The following is a 12,815-nucleotide window of genomic DNA, read 5'->3' as shown; positions in this document are numbered from 1 at the left end:
TACAGCGCGTCTCACCTATTATTTGATGTGGGCGAGAGAGCGTGCAAGGCCAATAGCGCGTCTCAACTCGTCCATAAAATCAAAAACAAAGAACACAGTGGTGTCCTTGTCGTAAACCGCGTAGAAATGCGGAAAAACACACGCCGCGATAGAGAAACGCGGCTCGTAGTTATAGTCAATGTCACATGTGGGAGCCGAATCGTAAAACATCAGAAGTTTCCCAAAGAGACACTTACTTAGAAAGAAGCCAAGCAGTCCTTGACCACCTACGCCTGCTGCTGCTTCCCGGAACTCGAGGGACAGCTAGTGTGGAAATTGTTTAAAAGGGTTGGGGGGGAGTCAAAAATAGATAAAGGACTCCCAGAAAAGTTAAGTGACTATAATAAAAGACGGACTACAGACTGTGTCGGCCATCTTTAAGGAGTTAAGTAAAAAGGAAACCAAATATATTCCACAGTGGAAAGGGGAAATTGTCGTCACTAGTCCTCTAAATAGAGACACCTCAAAGAAACAATTCAAAACAACTAAAAAAAAATAAACTAATATATAACTAGAAAAATCAATATTGGTGAAGGGGACTGGAGGCACAAAAGAATGGTTATCAGTGGATAAAACTAGTCCACTGAATATCATCGTTAAGTCCAGATATATGGGTCTTGAGTCTGAAGACCCACCGCTGTTCCTTCTCAAAGAGTCTCTTTGTACAGTCTTTGTTGTCTCTGATGGTTTCTAGAACAATCCAATTAAAGTCATTAGGGGTGTGTTGTTTATCAATGTAGTGGTTGGTCAATTTTGTGGAGGATCTCTTGCATCTGATGGTGCTACGGTGTTCTTTAATTCGAATTTTCACCATTCTAGTAGTCATACCAATGTACTTCAAATTGCACGGACATGTAATCATATAGATGCAGTCTTTTGTACGGCAATTGGTGTGGGATCTCAACTGCCATGTCTTTGGTTCGCCTAATTCCACCTCTTGGATACTGCTAGTCATGGAACAGACATTACAACAACCACATGGGTAGTGACCTTTGACTTTAAGCCATTGACTAGGACCGGTATTATCAAGGATCTGGTATGTTGTAGGTCTTGTGTGGACTACTAGGTCTTTGATGTTATGGGTTCTCTTGAGGGCAAATAGTGGGCGTTCCAATGTTGCACCTGCACTAGTGAGGATGGGCCAAAGCCTGCGGACAATCCCTTTGATTTGGTTACTAAGAGGGGTAAATGTCGTTATACATGTTAGTCTTGGTTGTTGTGTGCGAATATCGTTGGTCAATAGTGTTTCCCTAGGGATATTGCTGGCCCTCTTCTTTGCCTGTCGAATGTTAGATACTGGATAATTGCGTTCACAAAGTTTACGACATAGTGTATTGGCTTGTGTATAGAAATCACTCTTATCTGAACAATTACGTCGTATCCTAAGGAATTGCCCAAAAGGTAGGTTGTCTCGCAGTGCCTTAGGGTGATGGCTGTTATAGAGTAAAAGACTGTTTCTGTCAGTGGGTTTTTGGAACACGGAAGAGTTAAGATAACCATCTCTGAGTGTGATTCGTAGGTCAAGGAAGGATACCTCTTTGTCAGAGATGGTAGAACTAAAACGAAGATGGGTGTACAGAGTGTTAACCCACTGGGTAAAGGCTGTAGCTTGATCTATATTGCCCTTCCAGATCACTAGAATATCATCTATATATCGGCGCCACAGTTTAATATTGGAAAAGAAAGGTTGATCAGGGGTCAAAATGTGGCGTTGTTCGAAGGCGAACATATATAGGCAGGCCAGGGTAGGCGCTAACGTACTCCCCATAGATGTGCCCTGTATCTGGTGAAAGAGACGTTTCTCGAATTGAAAAAAGTTTTCCTGGAGAGCCACACCTGCACATTGCATAATAAAACTCACGGGAGTGTTATAGGTCCAAGTGTCCGTCAGGAGTATATCCTCCACAGCGGCGAGTGTAGCTTCTTGCGGAATGTTGGTGTATAGAGCCTCCACGTCTAGACATATTAATATGTCTGTAGTGCCTGCTTCATTGATATCATTAGGTAGTACCAAAGTGTCTTTAGTATCCTTCAAAAAGGTAGATGTTTTCTGGACAATGGGTTGCAGAAAAAAGTCAAAAAATTTAGATAGGGGCTCCAAAAGTGAGCCAATCCAGGACACTATAGGGCGCCCCGGGGGGGGGAAAGCCTTTGTGGATTTTAGGGAGACAATAAAAGTACAGAATCCTAGGGTTCTTTGTATCCAGGAATTCAGCTTCTTGTTGAGTAATCCATCCAGCTGATTCCGCTTCCATTATCATACCGCGAATCTTACGTTGTAAGCGCGGGGTTGGGTCAGTAGAGATAAGGCGGTAATAGGATGCATCACTGAGTAACCTCAGACATTCCTGTTTATAGTAGGTTGTATCCATAACCACAATTGCACCTCCTTTATCCGCTGGTTTCAACGTAATGTCCGGATTACGGGATAAGGAATGAATGGCTGCACGTTCCGATTTTGAAATATTCTGAAAAACCTTGGGAGGATCCAGACGTTGAATTTCATGGCGGACCGCCTTCTCAAAGTTAAGTACCTCTAACGGAACAGTGGTAGAAGGGGGCATAAAGGTAGATGGATTCCTTAGGTTGGTATCACCCCTCATATCCAATTGTGGACGATCCTTGAAGAAAAAATGTAGTCTAATCTTGCGAAACAGGGCTGCCATCTCGCAATGTAATCTGAATTGATCTTCCTTAGGGGTAGGTACAAATCCTAGGCCTTTCTCTAGGACCGCCAACTCCGGGGGGGTTAAGGTGGAACTGGAAAGATTAACCACTAGGGTTTCTTTTGAGTCATCACGCTGCGGCTTCTGGTGACCATCTGTTGTTCTTCCTGTGCCCAATGGACACCTGATGGCACAATTAAGTTACTTCTGCATTGCATCCCTAGTAAAGTGGGACTACATGAGGCCAGGGCCTGTAAGTTAAATGCTACTAGAGGACTGACAGTGCTCATTGTGCCACCCACTTAAATAGCCTTATTAAACATGTCTCAGGCCCGCCATTGCAGCCTGTGTGCAGTCTTATCCTGAAATTTCGACCTGGAGAAACAACTCTTTTGCAAGACCTCAACCTTTCTCCCTAATTCATATGTCACCCCTGTGGTAGGCCATAGACACCCAAGAGGATGGACATGTACTTTTCACTTTTACATGTCCTGGTAGTGAAACACTTTTAAATTTGTTTTTCACTACTGCAAAGTCTGCTTTTCTTTAGGATAACATTAGGTTGTCCTATAACATTTAATAAGTGATAACGTTAAATTGGTTGCAGGTTGGAATATCAAGTTCAATGTCTAAAAAATTGTAATTTAAAGCCCACTTTAGTGGTAAAACCAGATTTCAAGTCACAATTTTCAAAATGCCACTTTTAGAAAAGTTGGCATTTTCTTCCCAACCATTTGGTGTCTGCTGCCTGTTTCCTGGGTCTCATGAGTAGGTGAGGCTGGAGGTTGGTCGTTGGGTATTGTTCCCAGACAGTGAGACAAGGGAGTATAATTGTTGTCAGGAAAGGACATCTCAATGCTTTATTCAGTAAATCTATACAAATTGCAATTTTATGTAGACAGGAGGCTAGCATTATGCATGTTCAAAGCTCCGAAAAGCACATGCTCAATTTCCTAAATGTCTCTGCATTTGACCAATCTGCAGCTTTCAAAATGTCTTCCAAACGACATCCCATCATACACACCTTGCTCACCATCACACCCCTTATAGAATGAGCTGTAAACTTTGACAAATTCACACCTGCTTCACTCATCACAGTTTCGACCCATCTAGCAATTGTAGCATTTGCAACTGGTTTACACGGTGTCACATACGAAATCAACAACTGATCACCTTCTTCTCTCCTGTTCTCTAACACTCTAATCTCATATTCCTTTAGACATCTCACTACACACAACTTTGGTATTTCAACAAACCTGTGATAAAATATAGATTCAGAAATAATCTTTGTTCTTTTATCAATCTAAAAAATCACTCCCTCTGGTTGAAAAAACCTATGCAATACCTCTAAGGCACTCACTTCTGACATCCTCCTGAAATAAATTAAACACAATAAAGTTGACAACTTCCAAGTTAATTCCCTTATCTCCAGAAACCTTTCATCTGGCCAGGCTACGAATAACTTTAAAACTAAATCCATATCCCACAAAGTCTGATATTTGGGACTCGGTGGTCTTTTAAAGCTAATTCCTTTCATTATTCTACATATCAAGGGATTCTTGCCAAATGATACTCCCTGTTGTAAAGAATGACCATCTGCAATTGCAGATCTATAAACATTGACCGTCCTGTAAGGCAACCACTTTTCAAATAATTCTGCCAAACAATTTGTCATCTCTACCTCATCAACTTTCACAGGAACCAAATCCCAGTGCAAGCACCAACATATTCAAACCTTCCATGCTCCTTTAGACTTCTTTCTGGTTCCTGGCACCCATGAATTATCGAGTAAACTAGAAGCTGTTCGCGAAAGTCTTGAGAATCTTTCGGAGCACCAGATATCTTCCATACTAGAAGCTTCATACAACCTGAGTGTACTAAAGGTTTTTCCATCTTTTCTGCACCCATCAGAAGTTCCCTGTGAGACCATATTATGTAAAGTACTTCAACCGATATTTCCATGACCATTGGAAACCAAACCTGCATTTACCAAAAAAGAGTCCCAGTACCAATTGACATTTCTGTCTCCTCACATGTACCAAAAACCTCTATATCATAGGAAACGGAGAAAATGTGTAACCCGTCACTTTCAGCCAATCCCGTGTGGATGCATCCATTGCCAATTTGCTTGGATCCGGTCTCCAAATGACACGTGATAAGTTAGTCTCGAAGCAAACAGATCTACCTCAAATTATCTTAAAACTATCAGAATCCTCAGGAATAGATCATCTCTGAGTTTCTAATCACTGAAATCCCTCCTATTTCGTAAATAACAATCTGCATTTACATTCAGATCCCCTAGAAAGTACTCAGCTTTCAAGTCTATTTTGTGTTCCAAACAAAATTCTCATATTCCATGTGGCAACTCTGTTAATTTCTTGGATCTGCTTCCTCCCAACCTGTGTATATATGTAACTGCTGACATCTTGTCCATTTTCAAGAAAATCAAACTCCCCAACAAACTTTTTCTGAAACAGCGAAGGGCAAACAACCCTGCCTGCATCTCCAGATAATTTATATGTTCTGTCTTCTCTGACCAATTCCAAATGCCACCTGTCTCCTGATTCAAATAAACTGCACCCAAGCCAGGGTGCTGGCATCTGTCTCTATTACAAAATCTGGGTGTATTCCAAAAATTGTCCTACCATTCCAGGACTCCAAATTTTCCTTCCACCAAATCAGTTATTTTCAAGCTTCTTCTGTCATGTCACCACATCTCTGTACCATAGGCCTTTTGTTCACACAGAAGTCATTAAACATTTTAGTACCCTGTAATACAAAGGATCTGGAAATACCGCTTGAAGGGAAGACAATAACAGACTAATAATTAAAGCCAAAGTCCTCATTTTCACTTTCATCTTTTTCAACATTAACCTCACTTCCTCTCTTATTTTCCAGACCTACTTCTCTGGTTATTGTAATTGACTCACGTTAGTGCCTATTTTAAATCCTAAAAATTCTATCTTCCCTGTTGGAACTAATATTGATTTGTCCGTGTTTATTATGAAACCCAACTCCTGAAATAAATACATCACCACTTTCAACTGTTCTTGCAATTCGTCCACATACTGATTCATAATCAGTAAATCATCTAAATAAATCATCATTCTTACTTCTCTTCCCCTTAAATAACACACAACTGGTCTCAAAACCTTTGTAAAACACCAACGGGCTGATGTCAAACTGAACAGGAGGCAAAAAAACTGGTATAGTTGCCCCTTCGACCAGAATTGTAAACATTTCTGACTCTCCTCTGCATTGGAATCGTGAAATAGTCATCCTTGAAATCCAATTTCAGCATCCAATCCAGATCCTGAAGAATGTCTCTCAGCAGATGTATCCCTTCCATTTTGAAATGATGGTATGTCACAAACTGATACAAGTCTCGCAAGTTTATTACAGGCCCTCCACCCCTTGCCTTTCTTCTCTGCCAGGAAAAAAGTGCCCACAGAACCTTTGCATTCCTCTTCTATTTTCTCTATCACATTAATTTCTAACATAACCTTATCTCTTCCTGTACAATACTCTCCAATTCTGTTTGAAACGCTAATTCTTTTGGCTCTTGTAATTGCAAAGGGTTCTGATCGAAATCTATATAGTAACCTCCTACTGTTTGTAAAACCCATGCATCTTGAGTTATCATTCCCCATTTTTGTTTGAAAAATTTCAACCTTCTTTCCACACTTGTGTGGATAAAAGTTGTGGCAATTTTCATACTCACCTTATCCTTGATTGTGGGTAAAAATTCTGGCTTCTACCTTGACTTGCTTTACTACGAGCTCTCCCTTTTTGGGGATAGAATTGAGATTCATATTGGTTTCCCCTGAAGGAAACATACACATTGCCTTCTGAGTGTTGGAATGGATACTGGGCTGTATTATACCCATGGCCGGAAGGACGCCCTCTCTGTCTGGCCCTACCATAAAAACCACTGTCATTAAAGACCCTTCTCATAGAATATTGAGCCTTATCAAGACTAGTAAATGTTTGCACATATTTTTAAAGGGATTTAACCATGCCATCTCCAAAAACTAAACCTCCTTCACCTTGTGAAATCCCTTTTTTTTATAAATCACATAGCTTTGGATTTAAACGCATTAATAGAGTTTTTCGTCTTTCACTTAGTAATCCAGCATTAGCATTTCCTAAAAAGCATAAATCCCGTTGACACCATCCCTGTAGGGAAACAATATCTAAATCTGTTCCTTTCTAGAGGACATCCTCTAAAGCATCAAACATTTTTGTTAATGATCCCCATATATCAAGAACCTTATTCTGACATTGTTTCAACGATTTTTCAAATCCTTTCCTGGGGTCCTCTCCCAACTTAAATAAATATGTTATTAAATCAGGGTCCAAATTAGGTGACATTGTCACTTTGTCATCAATTGCAGGCTGTGAACATTAAGCTTTCATTATGCTTCTTTTCTTTTTTTCTAACGGTTTACGTATTCATGCCTTAATATAATCCAAAACGTGTACCAAAGACCACCAATCTTTACCCATAGGATGGCGTATGCCTTTGGGATCAAACAATATTTCCCAAAAGGATCAATTACTGTACTCTTGTCTTTCCTTCTCTGTTTTATACTGATGTCTTCATCAATATCTATATCCATCTTTATATTCCAAAACAAGAATATATTCATCTAAATCTGATTTCATACCTTGCAAATCAATTTCCTCCATTTGGTATTAACAAATAAATGTACTCATACTCTCAATTCAGACTATAGAATACACAATCATCTAATTTACATAAAACCACTACAATACTTATCTGCTCAGAAGCAGCAAACAAAAGAGGGAGAAAATGAAGGATGAATTCTATTTTATTGTAATGTGTATTGACTCTATTCTGGAAGCTTTTAAAGTTGCTGCTCAGAGGTGGTGAATAAAAGGTTATGAATAATGCTAGCTTCCTGTCTTGACATAAAATTCCAGAACCTGATGTGGAATGTAGTCTACAGGTTTCTCCCGCTTCAAAGGATGGCGTCAGGTAGAAATATTAGACTCTCATATCAACTCTTCAGATCACTTTTGGATAGACCTGTGGTAGACTCAGAAGAATGACTGCTCTGCTGCCCTACTGCAGGAGGGTGTGCCATACTGCCTTGCAGCTTGGCTTGAACAAGGGAGACTAGACCTGCTCCTTGAACCCAAAAATACCAAACAGACTCCAAGGGCTATCTGACTGGCCTCCTTTTCTGAATTACAGGGACTTAGAAAGCTCCAATTACCTGTCCAGCATCTGCCTAGCTGCCCCGACTTAGCTGAACCTGTCTGTGCCCTGCTGCTGTCCTCTGCTGGAGTGAGTCCTGATCCCCCAAAAGGTGCCCCCAGGTCCTAGACCTTTGGCTGTCATCAGAATGTATTCATGTTTCAACCCTGGGTTCCTTCAAAATTGATGCAACTATATGCTGCGTAACACAGGATCTTGCATTGCACCATTTTGAACATAAAGGACGCTTCCCGCTGGTCGTGTGATTAACAAGTTTATTTCAGTAATCAGCCGACGCCGTCAGTGCTCCTTCTCCGACCACAGCCAACGGCCAACTGACCGGAGAGAGAACACTCGCAGCATCTTGGAATGCAGAGTGCAGCTCCGCATTCCAGTTCCACATTACAACACAGCACCTTGCAGCTTCTGATCAGCAGCCAAATCGGATATGATATAACTCAATGCAGCGTAACGCAGCACCTCATATCTCAGTCCAAGTGCAACCAGGTACTTTGACCAGCAAACCAACATCAGCCCTGTACTCTGCAAACACTCCACTTGTCACTTTGTCCCAGTCTGGTGTGACCCAGATAACCCCATTTGTTGCTGTGTGCTTTTTTGGTGCTACTTTTACCTAAGACTTTGAAATTGCATATCTCCAGTTCTACTGATTGGATTTTTGTTGTTTTGGTATTGTTTTATTTATTAACATGTAGCTTTTATTTCTAAATGGGAAATTGGATGTCGTAGTTTTACTTTATTAGTGTTTGAGTGCTGCATAAATATTTTACACATTGCCTCTAATTTAAGGCAGACTGTTTTTGTGGCAAACAACCAGAGGGTTAAACAGAGGTTAATTTAGTGACTTTTATGGTTCACCCTGAAAGGGATTGTGGTTGTTGTTTGAGAAGGGTTAACACACCTCTCAACCAGTAACCCAGTTTCCCACATGCATCCACACAAGCTTTCTTAAGGAAGTGCTGGACCTTTAATAACAAGCAATGGCAAAGCCAGTGGCTCTAGCACTGATGCTAACCTTTTAACCCTGTAAATACTTAATATTTTGTCTTGATATTTGTAGAACTTTATTGTTGGTGGAGCTGTCGGGTCGACACCAATTTAATAAAAAACATTGGCTAAAAGCAACTATTTTTGGCCTCAAAAACTACACATAGTATAGTAGGCCATGCCACTGAAGGAAACTACTTTGTGTCTGTGTCCACCTTGTGAAAGAGCAGCGTTCCATCACTGTGAATTTGGTCAATTGATGAAGTGGGCTGACTCATTGCCCATATTGTACGCTGTAGTGGGCTGGAAGAAAATTGTGAATGTCACTGAAAGTCCCAGTAAGTATGATCAACATAATTTTAGTAAGTAGAAAGGTGTTAGGCTAATGCCAGACCTAAAAGTATGCAATAAGCAATATTTTGCTGCATAGGCCTTTTGAGTTTTAATTTAAAGGGCAGCTGGGGAACAATACAGCCGCCCAGCAATAAACAAACACCTCTAATAAAAAAGCCAAGCTCATTGGCTTTACCATTGTTTGTTTTGCTTGTCATCTATGTGGTGCCTGGAGTAAACGTGACCTTCAGCTGCTGTAATAATAATAATAATAATAATAATAATAATGATAATAGTAATAATAATAACTTAGGCTTACTCAGGAGACCCAGAAATTTCAGCACATATCTAGCTAAAAAGGCACTGCTATACGAAGCAGAGCTTGAAGGAAACACGTTTTCCGAGTGAAATGAAGATTTAATAACACTCTGCACACAGTGCGGAGTAACCAACACGGCTTCCTCATCACCATGACAACCAGGGCATATTAATGGAACTGTGGATAGTTTTTATTCCAGCTTAATATTTCCCCATTCTGATACATTTAGATAGACTTATTTTGCTGCCTGTCCAAAAGATATAACTTTGTTCCAGAAATTATGCAAATGTTGGGTCGGAACTGCAGTTAGCTCCCATGCCCTGAAGGCTATGTTTGTACTTATCAAATGCACTGAATAGTATTTTAAATAGAGGCCCGCCCTGCCTCTGCAATTTTCTGTATCAACTTCGTGCGAGCACAAGTTAATGTCTTATTTGTAATATATTCTCTTTACATCAGTGGACATGAAACTCAGAGCCATGCAATTCAGGATAATGAATAGGGTTTATTGGACAGTAGTCACGAGACTCCCTCAGAATTTAGTAGTCTGCCACCAATATTGAAAATGGAAAGAAACTACTGCAGCAGAGAGTAGGGAAACTTTAACGAGAGGAGGTGCTCTCACATGCAGGGCGCCATTCTTCTTTCATACTCAGTATTTTGTGCATTTAAACTGTAGACTACAACAATGCTCTTATTCTGAATCACAATGCAATTTAATAAGTTGCTCTGCTAGATCGAAAATCATCCCCCGTATTTATACTTGCTTTGCACCATTTTTTGTTATGCAAATCCGGTGCAAACCTAACTCCAAATTTATACTTTGGCACTAGAACCGTCTAGCACCAACGTTTTGGAGCTAAAGTCATTTTTGCTAGTGGGAAACTACCTTGCGTCAATGAGATGCCAGGTCGGCATTCCCAGGCAAAAAGTGACGATATGGCCTTAGCGCCATATTTATCCCCCGTGCTAAATTCAAACACAGGGAAGTGGGCCTTAAATAATGGCGCTAAGCTTGCTATGCACCATTATTTAACGCCTGGGTCAGGGCAGGCGTTAGGGGACCTGTGGGCCTACTTCCATGGTCAAAGACCATGGGTTGGGCCCACAGGTGCACTTCCTTAGCAACAGGGACACCGCCACCCTCACCAGAGGGACGCCAAAGGATGTAAGGACCCCATCCCAGGTAAGTAAGGTAAGTACAGTTAGGTATTGTTTTTTTATTTTTAAAAGTGCCGTTGGGGTGGTGGGTATGACTCCTGTCTTTACTAAGACAGCAGTCATGTCCATGGGGGTTTTATGTCATAAAATGATGCTAGTCTGATTAGAGGCCTTTTTATGCCTCTGCCCATACTAGCATCATCTTTTGACGCACAACCTCCTGTTCTCCCTATGCCTCCCCCACCCGGCTAGCATCCTTTTTAAGGACGCTAGCTGGCCCCTACTGCTGGCTACCATCATGACATAAATATGACACTCGGCTGACGTCTTGGAATGGCACTAGCGGGCGGTATACTTTTCCATGCAAAATTGCATTAGCGCAGTTTTGCATGTAAACTGTGCCCCCATGGTCTAACATTTATATCTTCGTTAATTATGGGTTGCACAATGCATCATATATGTTTGAAAGAAACCCTGAAGAACATTGGGCCCAACACTCTTGCGATTGCAAATGTAGAAATGTTAGGAGTCATATACTATTTTGCGAGTCAGAAATGCCTTTCCAACTCACAAATTGTGTTTGTGATCGATTCTGAACTGCAACTAGGAGGGGGCCTAAGTAGGCCATCCCCACTAATTGCGAGTCACTATGGTATTGAAAGCACAATTGCAGTTGCAAACCATTGGTCAGTTACCGATACCTCAAATGTTTTGCTAACTGACCAGTTGTTTGTAACTGTATTTGTGGATCGTGTCTTGTGATCTCAGGGGGAGCAGGCAGTCGAGCAGGGGACATTTCCTGCTTCCCTGATGTATTCCCTAACAAAAACATTTTTAAAGCAACACCAATTGCTTTAAGAAACACAGGCTGCTTAAAAAATATTTTCAGGTTAGGAATGCAAATTCAGGGATGCTGGTCTGCTGTTTTTTTTTGCCGACTATCTCTTTGTTTGTAGCCAATCCCAGATGTTGCACATAGCGTTTATTCACTATACATTAAAAGCACTGCAATCATTCCACAAAATTGTATTGTATTGTGCCGCCAAAAAATTCTGAGTTGGTGCAGAGGCTGTGGAAAATACAATTCAGAAAAATGAAGATGCAATCACTGCTAGATGTTTCCTATTGTATGCTGCAGGTGCTGCTTCAACAAAGAGGTGCACAGACCCATTGTGAGCATGCACACTGACTTTGATACAGTCCCAGGATTGGCAAGATCAACTCTCATTGCTATTTAGTTCAAATTTATGGTGCGAAGCGAGGACTGTGACTTGGCATAGTAACCGGTATAAATTATAGTAACTGAATTTAGTGTTTGTTTTTGCCCCGATGTGGAGCTGAAACAGGGACCTCTGTGAAAAACACAAAGGTAAGGTTCTTTGGACAGCTCTCACAGTAGCGTGGCAGAAGTATAATCCTTGCAGTCCTTACAAAAAACAAAGAACTACCCAGAGCCTTGTTAAAAATCAATGGGTAAAGATCCTTTTGCTGGCTTTCAAATAAACTAAAAATCTCACAAACTTAGCCCAACAATGTAAAATAAACTTAATTCCCATTGTGCACTGTATATGGAAATGTCTCAAGGCATCCTGCAGGTGATGAATCCTCTTTAATGCCTTGGTCATAGGGATTTTGGTGACAGCTAACCGTGCAGGTCTACGAAGAAGCATCTAACAGTGTGCATATCAACGTCTTAGAAATGTTCTCTAATTTGACTAGTTAGAGCCTGAACAGGCCCAAATGAAGTAATAATATATATTAATTAGCCCAGTTCGTTTTTGGTATCTCAAGGTAAAGAAAGCGACAGAGTGAAACTGGCATGCAACAACTGAACAAGTAGCACCCAACTATATTTTTACATTTCATTTCCTAAGTAAAAAAATATTTATTCAGCAAAGTTTTACCGTTTGTCTAAAAAACAGAGTGGCAGAAAGGTGTGTTAAATTCCATCACCAGCTTTTTATCTGCTACAATCGCATCTTTATATGTTACAAACATATTTTTGTTCATACACATCATTGACATGGGGTAGAGTTGGACTGCTGAAAAAAGGGATTTGAATGCTGTG

The 12,815-nt window shown here is 40.7% G+C and overlaps 1 protein-coding gene across 1 annotated transcript in view; it reads left to right on the top strand.

Moving 5' to 3' along the window:
* MYO18B (myosin XVIIIB) overlaps positions 1-12,815 on the top strand; it is a 1,377,385-nt gene that overhangs the window by 397,318 nt on the left and 967,252 nt on the right. The gene's annotated exons all lie outside the window — the stretch shown is intronic.

Source organism: Pleurodeles waltl, chromosome 11 (assembly GCF_031143425.1).
Source record: "Pleurodeles waltl isolate 20211129_DDA chromosome 11, aPleWal1.hap1.20221129, whole genome shotgun sequence".
Lineage (NCBI taxonomy): Eukaryota > Metazoa > Chordata > Amphibia > Caudata > Salamandridae > Pleurodeles > Pleurodeles waltl.
This window is presented reverse-complemented; position numbering and strand designations above follow the sequence as displayed.